This window comes from Zingiber officinale, chromosome 4A (assembly GCF_018446385.1).
Source record: "Zingiber officinale cultivar Zhangliang chromosome 4A, Zo_v1.1, whole genome shotgun sequence".
In the NCBI taxonomy this organism is placed as follows: domain Eukaryota; kingdom Viridiplantae; phylum Streptophyta; class Magnoliopsida; order Zingiberales; family Zingiberaceae; genus Zingiber; species Zingiber officinale.
In genome coordinates, this window is record NC_055992.1 from 62,866,681 (window position 1) to 62,882,601 (window position 15,921).

Below are 15,921 nucleotides of genomic sequence, written 5' to 3' on the forward strand. Positions count from 1 at the left end.
AAAAAGTGAAAGTTAAGTAATTAAGGAGAGCTAAAATTAAGTGGTTAAGGGGGAGCTAACAAATTATTCCCTATTGAATGAATTGCCTAACTTAGTCTAAATGTTGCATTTCTTATTATTGCATTTCTTTCATAAATTATTACTATATATTTTACTTAACTTTGAATTATGTTGCCATAATAAAAAAAAGAGGAGATTGTTGGTGCGGGAAACATCAGACAATCAAACTTGGGGTTTGATAATGACAAAGGGTTCAAAGTTAAGGTTACTTGTAATCTAACAAATTTGAATGAGCTTGCAGGAAAGTCCTAAGTGTTCTTAGGCAAAAGTTCTAGCTGCGGTTTGGCAGGTGGAAAACCCTAAGGGGGTGGTAACGCTAGGTCCTAGGGCGTAGTAACCCTAGGCGAAAAGTCTTGGCAGGTCGAGCACTTTGGGCAAAATCCTAGAGTCGGAGAGTGTAGGTTGAAATCCTAGTGGTCGCGGACCGGGTGGAAGTCTGGACGGGTCGTGGAGCAGACGCCCAGCATGAAGACTAGAAGCATCAGGCGCTGAGCAAAAGTCCAGTCGGTCTGGAGTGTTGGGTTTTTCGGGCCGCGAAAACCGCTTTTCGCGTCGCGGAAACCCCGAATTACCCGAAGCCGTAGATCCGTGCAAGGAAAACCGAACGAAATACAAGTACGAGTTTCAAAATACTTTGATCTACAGTACATCTACAAAGAAAACATTTTACCTTTGAAGCGTGCCCTCGCAAAATCCCGCTCGTCCAAGGTACGTGTCGGATCTCCAAAGTATCAAGATAGATACTTCTCTAGTGATATCCACACGAACAAGGAGTGTCTCTCACACTCAAAGGATGGAGAAGAGAGCCCCAAGTGTGCTAGCACTTTCTAGAGCTCTCGAATGGGATTGGAAAGGAAGAAAAGAAGAAGGTACAAAAGAAATCTTATACACTCACTAGTAGAATCCTTCCTTTGTGACCTTCACTCTTCCTTTGCTCTTGGATTCACTCAACCACCTTCTCCTCACCATGGAAGTCACGGCAACCTCTATCCAAGAGAGGGAAGAAGCAAGGAAGAAGATGATAGAATGAATGCACACATAACTCCACAAAATCAAAACCCCCTTACCATTAGTGTGGCCGGCCACACAATGTAACCCCCTTCATTAATGTGGCCAACCACATTAAAACCAAGGGAAGAGTGTAACCCCCATGAGGTGGCATACCTCATGAGGTGGAGGTGATGTGGCAAGGATGAGTCATCCTTATGATGTGGCAATACATCAAGTCAAACATGATGTTTCAAATTCCATTTGGTCAAGTCAAAATTGACCAATTTCTTCCTTGTTGAGTTAAATCCAACCTTTGATTCAAGTCAATTTCAATTTAATGAATCTCAATTCATTAATATAAATTGACTCAATGAATCAAATTTAAATTAGACTCATTCAACAATTGAATCTAATTGAGTCTAACTCAATAAGTCTAATTCGAATCCAATCTTTGGTGCATCATATGAACCTAATCCAATTGGTTCATCATATGAACCTAATCTCCATCCACTTGTTCTTTGTGTGTGACCCAATAGGCTCTTGTAACGTTGGCAATGTTTCTAAACTCCTTTAGAAACATAAGTAATGAGCGGCATCTAGCAATACATCATTGCTACCCAAGTTACAAGAATGTTGAGATCCAACATCACCTTGTGACTACTAATTGTGACTCCTCACAATATGTGACATTGTCCTTCTATCCTAGACATCTAGATTGATCAATGTGAGGCATAGACCGTGTCATCCTCTAATCAATCTAAATCTTGAACTCCAAGTAGACTCACTCGATCAAATGAGTTCAACATCTAATGTTGACTCATTTGGGCATGGTCATGCACTTCGTGGTCTAACTCTATCAAGAATATTGATGTCGCTCCCGTCATATGGGAGGGATAGATCCCATCTACATCACTCACATCCCTCTGCATAATTTGTTACATACCCAGTAATCGCCTTTATAGTCCACCTTCGGGTGACGTTTGACGAAACCAAAGTACATAACTCCTTATGTAGGGATCCATGGTGACTTCAGGTCAAAGGACTAATAGTCATACTAATAGCCACATGAGAAAGTATATGACACTCATATAACGATCCATGATACTTTCTCATGGCGGGTCATTCAGTATACATTCTCTAATGCATACACATGTGTCAGCTTGATATCTCTATATCCATGACTTGTGAGATCAAATCATCGAGCTGACCTACATGCTAGTCTTATTGCATTAACATTGTCCCTGAATGTTAATACTCGACTAGGAATGATTTAGAGTAGTGTTCCCTATATCATCTCACTATCGATTCAACTAATCGATTGATATATGTATGAACCTTCTACTCAAGGACGTTATTATACTTAGTCTATTTGGCACTAATACAAATAAGTATAATAACCAAACAAATGCCTTTATTAATATACAAGAATATGATATACATGAGTCCATACAATCATCAAATGATTGGCTCTAGGGCTCTAACTAACAATCTCCCACTAGCACTAGTGTCAATCAGTATAGGCTCTAAGGCCTAATGACCTAGTGTGACCATCATGCTTCCTCTGTGCCAAAACCTTTGTCAAGGGATCTGCGATGTTAGCCTCTGTAGGTACTCTGCAAATCTTCACATCTCCTCTATCGATAATCTCTCGAATGAGATGGAAACGTTGTAGAACTGCTGTGAACACTGCCAGCTCATAGCACTACCATTCAAGCAAAACACGAACCTCGACTGTGATCTTTAATCATCCTGATCGGTCTGGAAGCTGGCATCCCTGTAACCCTTTACAGTTAGCTCATCATTGCCTCCATATATCAAGAAATATTCTTTAGTCCTTCATAAGTACTTAAGAATATTCTTGACCGCTATCCAGTGACTTTCACCTGGATCTAACTGGTATCTGCTCATCATGCTCAAAGCATACGAGACATCAGGTCGAGTACATAGCATGGCGTACATGATCGATCCTATGGCTGAGGCATAAGGGATCTGATTCATGCGGTCTCTCTCCTCTCTAGAAGAGAGACCTTGAGTCTTCGAAAGACTCACGCTATGTGACATCGGCAGAAATCCCTTCTTGGAGTTCTGCATGGCAAACCGAAGGAGTACCTTGTCAATGTATGTACTCTGACTTAAGCCAAGCAATCTCTTAGATCTATCTCTATAGATCTGTATTCCTAGAATACGAGATGCTTCACCTAAGTCCTTCATTGAGAAGTAACTCCCTAGCCAGGTCTTGACAGACTGAAGCATAGGGATGTCCTTCCCAATGAGCAGTATGTCATCCACATACAATATGAGGAAGACAACTGTGTTTTCTACAACCTTCTTGTAGACACAAGGCTCATCTTCGTTCTTGATGAAACCAATCTGTTTGATCGCATCATCGAATCGAAGATTCCAGCTCCGAGAAGCTTCCTTTAGTCCATAAATGGACCTATGCAACTTGCATACTCTGCTAGTATGCTGTGGATCTACAAAACCCTCAAGTTGTGTCATGTACACATCTTCGAGTAGGTTTCCATTCAGAAACGCGGTTTTGACATCCATCTGCCATATCTCATAGTCATGGTAGGCTGCAATAGCAAGCATGATCCGAATGGACTTAAACATCGCTATTGGAGAAAAGGTTTCATCATAATCAATACCATGAATCTGCTTGAAACCTTTAGCTACCAAGCGACCCTTATAGATAAGTCCATCCATGTCAGTCTTTCTCTTAAAGACCCACTTGCACCCAATGGGTTTTACCCCTTCAGGTGGATCAACCAAAGTCCATACTTGGTTGGTGTACATGGATTCCATCTCGGATCTCATGGCTTCTAGCCATTTCTCGGAATCTGGTCTCATCATAGCTTCCTGATAGGTGGTAGGCTCATCCTCTATGAGCATAACGTCATCATGGTCAGACAAGAGAAATGAGTATCTCTCAGGCTGACGACGTACTCTATCAGACCTGCGAAGAGGTATGTCTACTTGAACTGGTTGTTGTTCCTCAACTCTTTGTGGAACAATATCATCCACAACACTTTGTGGTTCCAGTTCAATTTCCATCGAGGCATCAGTGCTATTGTTCGCATCTTGAACTTCTTCAAGATCGAACGCGCTCCAACTAGTTTTTCTAGAAACAAAGTCCCTTTCTAGAAAGACCCCAGTCTTTACCTGCTGACTGGGAATGTAGAAGTAATATCCCTTAGTTTCCTTGGGATATCCAATGAAATAGCACTTGTCGGATTTGGGTCCTAATTTGTCTGAGACTTGACGTCGTACGTAAGCCTCACAACCCCAAATCCTCATGAAAGACACCTGGGCATCTCTCCCAGTCCATATCCTATATGGTGTCTTTATCACGGCCTTGGATGGAACTCGGTTGAGAATGAAAGCTGCCGTGTCTAGAGCATAACCCCAGAGGTATGTCGGAAGATCTGTGTGACTCATCATAGACCGTACCATATCTAATAAGGTACGATTCCTCCTTTCGGACACACCATTCCACTGTGGTGTTCCAGGAGGAGTGAGTTGGGATAGAATCCCACACTCAGCTAAATAGTCACGAAACTCATGGCTTAAGTATTTACCACCTCGATCTGTTCGAAGTATTTTAATACTCTTGCCAAGCTGGTTCTGTACTTCATTCTTGAATTCTTTAAACTTTTCAAAGGATTCGGACTTATGTGTCATCAAGTACACATAACCATATCTACTGAAGTCATCAGTAAACGTGATGAAGTACCTATAACCGCCTCTAGCAGCGACATTGAAAGGGCCACATACATCACTATGTATGAGTCCTAACAAATCTGTCGCTCTCTCGCTATGCCCACTAAAGGGAGTCTTGGTCATCTTGCCTCGTAGGCATGACTCGCATATCTCATATGATTCAAAATCAAATGAGTCCAGCAAACCATCCTTATGGAGCTGGGATAAACGCTTGTCATTTATATGACCTAAGCGACAGTGCTAGAGATAGGTGTGGTTCATATCATTCGATTTGAACCTCTTGGTACTAACGTTATAGATAGAGCTCTCAAGGTCTAGAATATAGAATTCGTTCATCAGAGGTGCACTACAATAGAACATATCGTTTAAATAGACAGAATAACATTTGTTTTTTATTATAAACGAGAATCCTTTCTTGTCCAAACAAGAAACTGATATAATGTTCTAGTCAATGCAAGCACATAATAACAATCGTCTAACTCTAGTATAAGCCCAGAGGGCAGAGATAGAAAATAAGTCCCTACAGCAACAGCAGCAACCCGTGCTCCATTGCCTACTCGTAGGTCTATCTCGCCCTTTGTCAATGCTCTGCTATTTCTCAGTGCTTGTACACTAGTACAAATGTGCGAAGCACATCCGGTATCTAATACCCACGACAAAGAAATACAGAGGTTGACTTCTATAACATTTATACCTGAAGTAGAAATCTTATTTCTCTTCTTGTTAAGATCTTCCAGGTATCCCATGAAGTTCCTCTTCCAGTGCCCTGCTTGTCCTTGATATAGTTGACGAAGATGTGCAACCATATTGTAAGCACCCATCATCTCTTGTTGCTTCTGAAGCTCAGAGTTCATGGTCGCGAGCATTAGACAAGACACATCTAATGCGTTATCTTGATGCTTCTTGTAAGCATCTCGGTCTGCTCGCGTGGAAGTGGCAGGAGGAGCCTCCGGAATAGGCTGCTCCAGAATGTACAGTTTACGTTCCTGAGTGAGAACTATTCTCAGGTTCCTGTACCAGTCCAGGAAATTTGCTCCGTTGAGCTTGTCCTTCTTAAGGACAGATCGCAGGGAGAAAGAGTTCGTATTCGACGTCATGGTTATCTACAACAGAAAATTTGCAGAAATAAATATCATATTCTTTTAAAATCATTTAATTAGGCCTTTAATTAAATGATGCTCCCACTGAATTCTATAATTCTTGTGGGACAAGATCCACATCATATTAACCCTTGAGTTAGCTTTGGCTAATACGCCCAAGGCTTAGTATGATCGGTAGGTAACGATTACCAATTACATCTCTATGCAACTCTTGTTTATAGGATCAAGATCCATATTTATATTAAAACTCGAGTTAGCTTTGGCTAATACACCCGAGAGTTAATATAAACGTGATTTTGTCCTACCTTTCCAACTATTGGAAGAATGCCTATAGTTGACTCGATCCAACCAAGTAACTAGGAATACTCAATCTAATTGAGTTTGTATTCACCCATGCGTTGATAGGCGGGACCAAGATTGTCCCTCCGTACCCTACCAAGATAATATGTATTAACAATACATGTGATCGAGGTAGTGATAGGTATCACGGCACGGTTAGGCATTAGAGTTGAGTCGATTGAGATCTAATCTAATCGAAAAAGGATGCATCTTGTGCACGACTTAGATCTAATCTAATCGCAAGGGTGCATCATGTGCACGACTTAGATCGAATCTAATCGTAAGGCACTAATTAATTAATTACTTACTAAACATGCATCATATACATAAGCAATTAACTAATTAATCTATTTGTGATTTAGTCATGACCCTACTACGATCTTCTCAAGACAATGAGAAGATCGAATGGTCAACCTAGGGTTAACAGCTTCTCCAAGCTTCTCCCTTTGACCACCTTGTGTTGCTCGTACCCGCCTCGGAACTCCGTCTCGTGTGGACCCTCCACCGCTCCAATTTGTACATTACAATTTGAAACTCGAGTTACATTCGAGTCTAAATCTAATTTACAACCAGAATATATGAGAAAGGCACGACGCGCAGGTCGCGGAAAAATAAAAACATACAACACGCGCAAACACATAACGGCACGCAGGCCGTATTATGAATTACAACACAATCCAATCATATTGGGTTTTTGGGCCATGACTATCACAAAATTAATATATAATTCAAAATTATATATTTTCATAATTTTCTATAATTTTAAAATTAATTTTTACAATTTTTACGAGTAAAATTTCCCGGCGGTCTCGTTTAGCGGTTTCGGGCGCAATCGCGGAACGGATCCACTTGCGGGGCCAGGGGCAGCGCCCCTACCCGCGATCTAACCATCGCGAGGGTTCCTTTGCGATCCAACAGCACCTAAACCCGCTGTCCCAAAATGATTTGGGCCGAGACATTGCCGTTTTGGAAAAATCTTCCCGGCGGGTTCGTTTTTAGAGATTTCGGGTGCGATCGCGGAGCAAATCCCCTTGCGGGGTTAGGGACAGTACCCCTACCCACGATCTTGTTAGTTAGAGCCCTAGAGCCAATCATTTGATGATTGTATGGACTCATGTATATCATATTCTTATATTAATAAAGGCAATAGTTTGGTTATTATGCTTATTTGTTTTAGTGCCAAATAAACTAAGTATAGTAATGTCCTTGAGTAGATCGTTCTTACCTATATCAATCGATTGGTTGAATCGATAGTGAGATGATATAGGGAACACTACTCTTAATCATTCCTAGTCGAGTATTAACATTCAGGGACGATGTTAATGCAATAAGACTAGCATGTAGGTCAACTCGATGACTTGATCTCACAAGTCATGGATATGGAGATATCAAGTTGACACATGGGTATATATTGGAGAATGTATACTGAATGACCCGCCATGAGAAAGTATCATGGATCGTTATATGAGTGTCATATACTTTCTCATGTGGCTATTAGTATGACTATTAGTCCTTAGACCTGAAGTCACCATGGATCCCTACATAAGGAGTTATGTACTTTAGTTTCGTCAAACGTCACCCGTAACTGGGTGGACTATAAAGGCGATTACTGGGTATGTAACGAATTATGCAGAGGGATGTGAGTGATGTAGATGGGATCTATCCCTCCCATATGACGGGAGCGACATCGTTATTCTTGATAGAGTGAGACCACTAAGTGCATGGCCATGCCCAAATGAGTCAACATTAGATGTTGAGCTCATTTGATCGAGTGAGTCTACTTGGAGTTCAAGATTTAGATTGATTAGAGGATGACACGGTCTATGCCTCACATTGATCAATCTAGATGTCTAGGATAGAAGGACACTTGTCATTATTTTGTGAGTAGTCACAATTGGTAGTCACAAGGTGATGTTGGATCTCAACATTCTTGTAACTTGGGTAGTAATGATGTGTTGCTAGATACCGCTCATTACTTATGCTCCTAAATGGGTTTAGGGCATTGCCAACGTTACAAGAACCTATAGGGTCACACACTTAGGACAATTAGATGGAGATTTGGTTCATATGATGAACCAAGAGGATTAGATTCATTTGATGAATCATATTGGATTAAGAGTAATCCAAATTGGGCTAATTGAGTTGGACTCAAGTTGATTCATGTTTAAATCAACTTAATTTAATGAATTAGATTCATTATATTAAGTTGGCTTGAATCATATGGTTGGATTAGATCAACCATGAGAGAGATTTGATCAAGTTTGACTTGATTTGAGAGGAAGAGAAAAAGTCATGTTTGACTTGATTTTTTGCCACATCACTAGTGAGTTGGCAAGATGTGGACCAATAGGATTGCTCCACATCATCAATGTGTGCCACCTCATGGAGGTTACAAGCCTCCATAGCATTTAATGTGGCCGGCCCACATTAAATGTGGAGGTTACACATGTTGCCATGTCATTTAGTGAGGTGGCAATATGTGGACCAATGGTGTTGATCCACATCATCCTAGAGTGCCACCTCATGGGGGTTACAACTCTTTAATGGTTTCATATTAATTACAATTAATGTAATTAATTTGGTGGTTTTACCATGGAGAGTGGCCGGCCACTTTGATTGTGAAGGAGAATTTTGATTTTTCATTTCAAGTGGTGCATCTTCTTCCTCCTTCCTCTCAAGCTCTCCCTCTCCCTCTCCTTCTTACTTGGCCGAACCTTACCAAGGTGCTAGCACACCTTTGTGTGAGGTTTTCTCCACCTAAGTTGTCCGTGTGGATACTTCTACAGGACCGGCGCTTGACGGTCTTGAGATCGGCAACACCTTGGAAGAGCGGGATTCGCGTAGGGCGCGCATCAAGGGTAAACACTTTTTCCTCGTAGATCTAAGTAGTAGATCAGTTTTTGAACTCGTACAAGAAATAGTTTTTCGAATTTTGTATACGAATCTTTGCACGGATCTACGGCTTTGGGTCCTTCGGGGTTTCCGCGACGCGAAAAAGCGGTTTTCGCGGCAACAGTGGTACCAGAGCCACGTGCAAAGACTTGTACGAGTTAGTTTTTGGTTTTTGGAAAACAAAAAGCTTCTGTGATTTTCTATAAAAATTCAATTTTTATGTTTTTATGAGTAATTTTTCCTTATAGGCGAAGCACAAGTGTCTCGGCACTTGTAGGCTTCGGCTATCGGGAAGAATTTTCCCAAACGGCTTCGTTTCGACCCAAAATCTTTTGGGACAGCGGACTCGGGTGCCTTTAGATCGCAACGGAGCAACTCACGATGGTTAGATCGTGGGTAGGGGCGCTGCCCCTAACCCCGCAAGGGGAATTGCTCCGCGATCGCACCCGAAATCGCTAAAAACGAACCCGTCGGGAAGATTTTTCTGAAACGGTAATGTCTCGGCCCAAATCGTTTTGGGACAGCGGGTTTAGGCGCTGTTGGATCGCAATGGGACCCTCGCGATGGTTAGATCACGGGTAGGGGCGCTGCCCCTGGGCCCCGCAAGGGGATCCGTTCCGCGATTGCGCCCGAAACCGCTAAACGGGACCGCCGGGAAATTTTACTTGTAAAAATTAATTTTAAAATTATAGAAAATTATGAAAAATATATAATTTTGAATTATATATATTAATTTGTGATAGTCATGGCCCAAAGCCCAATATGATTGGTTGTGTTGTAATTCATAATACGGCCTGCGTGCCGTGATGTGTTTTCGCATGTTGTATTTATTTTATTATTCGCGACCTGCGCGTCATGCCTCGTCTTTTATTCTTGTTGTAAATTAGATTTAGACTCGAATGTAACTCGAGTTTCAAATTGTAATGTACAAATTGGAGCGGTGGAGGGTCCACACGAGACGGAGTTCCGAGGCGGGCACGAGCAACACAAGGTGGTAAAAGGGAGGCGCTTGGAGAAGCTGTTGACCCTAGGTTGACCAATCGATCTTCTCATTGGCTTAAGAAGATTGTAGTAGGGCCATGACTAAATCACAAATAGATTAATTAATTAATTATTATGTATCTGATGCATGTTTAATAGTTAATTAATTAATTAGTGCCTTAACGATTAGATTAGATCTAAGTCGTGCACATGATGCACCCTTGCGATTAGATTAGATCTAAGTCGTGCACAAGATGCATCCTTCTCGATTAGATTAGATCTAGATCGAACCAACTCTAAATGCCTAACCGTGCCGTGATACCTATCACTACCTCGATCACATGTATTGTTGAATCTGCCAAAGCAGAGCAATACATATTATCTTGGTAGGGTACGGAGGGACAATTTTGGTCCCGCCTATCAACGCATGGGTGAATACGAACTCAATTAGATTGAGTCTTCATAGTTACTCGGTTGGATCGAGTCAACTATAGGCATTATTCCAACGGTTGGAAAAGATAGGTCAAAATCACATCTATATTAACTCTCGGGCGTATTAGCCAAAGCTAACTCGAGTTTTAATATAAATACGGATATTGATTCTATAAACAAGAGTTGCATAGAGATGTAATTGGTAATCGTTACCTACCGATCATACTAAGCCTTGGGCGTATTAGCCAAAGCTAACTCAAGGGTTAGTATGATGTGGATCTTGTCCCACAAGAATTATAGAATTCAGTGGGAGCATCATTTAATTAAAGGCCTAATTAAATGATTTTAAAGAATATGATACTTATTTCTGCATTTATTTCTGTTGTAGAATTGCCATGACGTCGAATACGAACATTTTCTCCCTGCGATCTGTCCTTAAGAAGGACAAGCTCAACGGAGCAAATTTCCTGGACTGGTACAGGAATCTGAGAATAGTTCTCACCCAAGAACGTAAACTGTACGTTCTGGAGCAGCCCATTCCGGAGGCCCCTCCTGCCACTGCCACGCGAGCAGACCGAGATGCTTACAAGAAGCATCAAGATGACGCATTAGATGTGTCTTGTCTTATGCTCGCAACCATGAACTTTGAGCTTCAGAAGCAACATGAGTTTATGAGCGCTTACGATATGGTTGAACATCTTTGTCACCTATATCAAGGACAAGCAAGGCACTGGAAGAGGAACTCCAAAGAATACCTGGAAGATCTTAAGAAGAAGAGAAATAAGATTTCTACTTCAGGTATAAATGTTATAGAAGTCAACCTCTCTATTTCTTCATCGTGGGTATTAGATACCGGATGTGCTTCGCACATTTGTACTAATGTACAAGCGCTGAGGAATAGCAGAGCATTGACGAAGGGTGAGATAGACCTACGAGTAGGCAATGGAGCACGAGTTGCTGCTATTGCTGTAGGAACTTATCATCTATCTCTGCCCTCTGGGCTAGTACTAGAATTAGACGATTGTTGTTAGGTTCCGACCTTGACAAAGAACATAATATCAGTTTCTTGTTTGGACAAGAGAGGATACTCGTTTATAATAAAGAACAAATGTTGTTCCGTCTTTTTAAACGATATGTTCTATTGTAGTGCACCTCTGATAAACGGACTCTACATTCTAGACCTAGAGAGCCCTGTCTATAACATAAATACCAAGAGGATCAAGTCGAATGACTTGAACCAAACTTACCTCTGGCACTGTCGCTTAGGTCATATAAATGACAAGCGCTTATCCCAGCTCCATAAGGATGGTTTGTTGGACTCATTTGATTTTGAATCATATGAGATATGCGAGTCATACCTACGAGGCAAGATGACCAAGACTCCCTTTAGTGGGCACGGCGAGAGAGCGACTGATTTGTTAGGACTCATACATAGTGATGTATGTGGCCCTTTCAATGTCGCTGCTAGAGGCGGTTATAGATACTTCATCACATTTACTGATGACTTCAGTAGATACGGTTATGTGTACCTGATGACACATAAATCTGAATCCTTTGAAAAGTTCAAAGAATTCAAGAATGAAGTACAGAACCAGCTTGGCAAAAGTATTAAAATACTTCGATCCGATCGAGGTGGAGAATACTTAAGCCATGAGTTTCGTGACTATTTAGCTGAGTGTGGGATTCTATCCCAACTCACTCCTCCTGGAACACCACAGTGGAATGGTGTGTCCGAAAGGAGGAATCGTACCTTATTAGATATGGTACGGTCTATAATGAGTCACACAGATCTTCCGACATACCTCTGGGCTTATGCTCTAGATACGGCAGCTTTCATTCTCAACCGAGTTCCATCCAAGGCCGTGATAAAGACACCATTTAGGATATGGACTGGGAGAGATGCCCAGGTGTCTTTCATGAGGATTTGGGGCTGTGAGGCTTACGTACGACGTCAAGTCTCAGACAAATTAGGACCTAAATCCGACAAGTGCTATTTCATCAGATATCCCAAGGAAACTAAGGGATATTACTTCTACATTCCCAGTCAGCACAAGGTAGTTGTGGCAAAGACTGGGGTCTTTCTAGAAAGGGACTTTGTTTCTAGAAAGACAAGTGGCACTGATGCCAACAATAGCACTGATGCGAACAATAGCACTGATGCCTCGATGGAAGTTGAACTGGAAGCACAAAGTGTTGTGGATGATGTTGTTCCACAAAGAGTTGAGGAACAACAACCAGTTCAAGTAGACATACCTCTTCGCAGGTCTGATAGGGTACGTCGTCAGCCTGAGAGATACTCATTTCTCTTGTCTGACCATGATGACATTGTGCTCATAGAGGATGAGCCTACCACCTATCAAGAAGCTGTGATGAGACCAGATTCCGAGAAATGGCTAGAAGCCATGAGATCCGAGATAGAATCCATGTACACCAACCAAGTATGGACTTTGGTTGATCCACCTGAAGGGGTAAAACCCATTGGGTGCAAGTGGGTCTTTAAGAGAAAGACTGACATGGATGGACTTATCTATAAGGGTCGCTCGGTAGCTAAAGGTTTCAAGCAGATTCATGGTATTGACAATAATGAAACCTTTTCTCGAGTAGCGATGTTTAAGTCCATTCGGATCATGCTTACTATTGCAGCTTACCATGATTACGAGATCTAGCAGATGGATGTCAAAACCGTTTTCTGAATGGAAACCTATTCGAGGATGTGTACATGACACAACCTGAGGGTTTTGTAGATCCACAGCATACTGGCAGAGTATGCATGCTGCATAGGTCCATTTATGGACTAAAGCAAGCCTCTCGGAGCTGGATCTTCGATTCGATGATGCAATCAAATAGTTTGGTTTCATCAAGAATGAAGATGAGCCTTGTGTCTACAAGAAGGTTGTAGGGGGCATAGTTGTCTTCCTCATATTGTATGTGGATGACATACTACTCATTGGGAAGGACATCCCTATGCTTCAGTCTGTCAAAACCTGGCTAGGGAGTTGCTTCTCAATGAACGACTTAGGTGAGGCATCCCGCATTTTAGGGATACAGATCTATAGAAATAGATCTAAGAGATTGCTTGGCCTAAGTCAGAGTACATATATTGACAAGGTACTCCTTCGGTTTGCCATGCAGAACTCCAAGAAGGGATTTCTGCCGATGTCACATGGCGTGAGTCTTTCGAAGACTCAAGGTCCCTCTTCTAGAGAGGAGAGAGACCGCATGGATCAGATCCCTTATGCCTCAGCCATAGGATCGATCATGTACGCCATGTTATGTACTCGACCTGATGTCTCGTATGCTTTGAGCAGATACCAGTTAGATCCAGGTGAAAGTCACTGGATAGCGGTCAAGAATATTCTTAAGTACTTAAGAAGGACTAAAGAATATTTCTTGATATATGGAGGCAATGATGAGCTAACTGTAAAGGGTTACAGTGATGCCAGCTTCCAGACCGATCAGGATGATTACCGATCGCAGTCAGGGTTCGTGTTTTGCTTAAATGGTGGTGCTGTGAGCTGGAAGAGTTCGAAGCAGGACACAGTAGCTGATTCTACAACAGAGGCTGAGTATATTGCTGCATCAGAGGCAGCAAAGGAGGCAGTTTGGATCCGCAAGTTCATCACTGAACTTGGGGTGGTTCCTAGCATCGCTGACCCAGTTGAGCTCTATTGTGACAACAATGGAGCTATAGCACAGGCAAAGGAACCTCGCTCACACCAGCGGACCAAGCACATACTACGGCGCTTCCATCTCATTCGAGAGATTATCGATAGAGGAGATGTGAAGATTTGCAGAGTACCTACAGAGGCTAACATCGCAGATCCCTTGACCAAGGCTTTGGCACAGAAGAAGCATAACGGTCACACTAGGTCTTTAGGCCTTAGAGGCTATACTGATTGGCACTAGTGCTAGTGGGAGATTGTTAGTTAGAGCCCTAGAGTCAATCATTTGATGATTGTATGGACTCATGTATATCATATTCTTATATTAATAAAGGCAATAGTTTGGTTATTATGCTTATTTGTTTTAGTGCCAAATAAACTAAGTATAGTAACGTCCTTGAGTAGATCGTTCTTACCTATATCAATCGATTGGTTGAATCGATAGTGAGATGATATAGGGAACACTACTCTTAATCATTCCTAGTCGAGTATTAACATTCAGGGACGATGTTAATGCAATAAGACTAGCATGTAGGTCAACTCGATGACTTGATCTCACAAGTCATGGATATGGAGATATCAAGTTTACACATGGGTATATATTGGAGAATGTATACTGAATTACCCGCCATGAGAAAGTATCATGGATCGTTATATGAGTGTCATATACTTTCTCATGTGGCTATTAGTATGACTATTAGTCCTTAGACCTGAAGTCACCATGGATCCCTACATAAGGAGTTATGTACTTTAGTTTCGTCAAACGTCACCCGTAACAAGGTGGACTATAAAGGCGATTACTGGGTATGTAACGAATTATGCAGAGGGATGTGAGTGATGTAGATGGGATCTATCCCTCCCATATGACGGGAGCGACATCGTTATTCTTGATAGAGTGAGACCACTAAGCGCATGGCCATGCCCAAATGAGTCAACATTAGATGTTGAGCTCATTTGATCGAGTGAGTCTACTTGGAGTTCAAGATTTAGATTGATTAAGGATGACACGGTCTATGCCTCACATTGATCAATCTAGATGTCTAGGATAGAAGGACACTTGTCATTATTTTGTGAGTAGTCACAATTGGTAGTCACAAGGTGATGTTGGATCTCAACATTCTTGTAACTTGGGTAGTAATGATGTGTTGCTAGATACCGCTCATTACTTATGCTCCTAAATGGGTTTAGGGCATTGCCAACGTTACAAGAACCTATAGGGTCACACACTTAGGACAATTAGATGGAGATTTGGTTCATATGATGAACCAAGAGGATTAGATTCATTTGATGAATCATATTGGATTAAGAGTAATCCAAATTGGGCTAATTGAGTTGGACTCAAGTTGATTCATGTTTAAATCAACTTAATTTAATGAATTAGATTCATTATATTAAGTTGGCTTGAATCATATGGTTGGATTAGATCAACCATGAGAGAGATTTGATCAAGTTTGACTTGATTTGAGAGGAAGAGAAAAAGTCATGTTTGACTTGACTTTTTGCCACATCACTAGTGAGTTGGCAAGATGTGGACCAATAGGATTGCTCCACATCATCAATGTGTGCCACCTCATGGAGGTTACAAGCCTCCATAGCATTTAATGTGGCCGGCCCACATTAAATGTGGAGGTTACACATGTTGCCATGTCATTTAGTGAGGTGGCAATATGTGGACCAATGGTGTTGATCCACATCATCCTAGAGTGCCACCTCATGGGGGTTACAACTCTTTAATGGTTTCATAT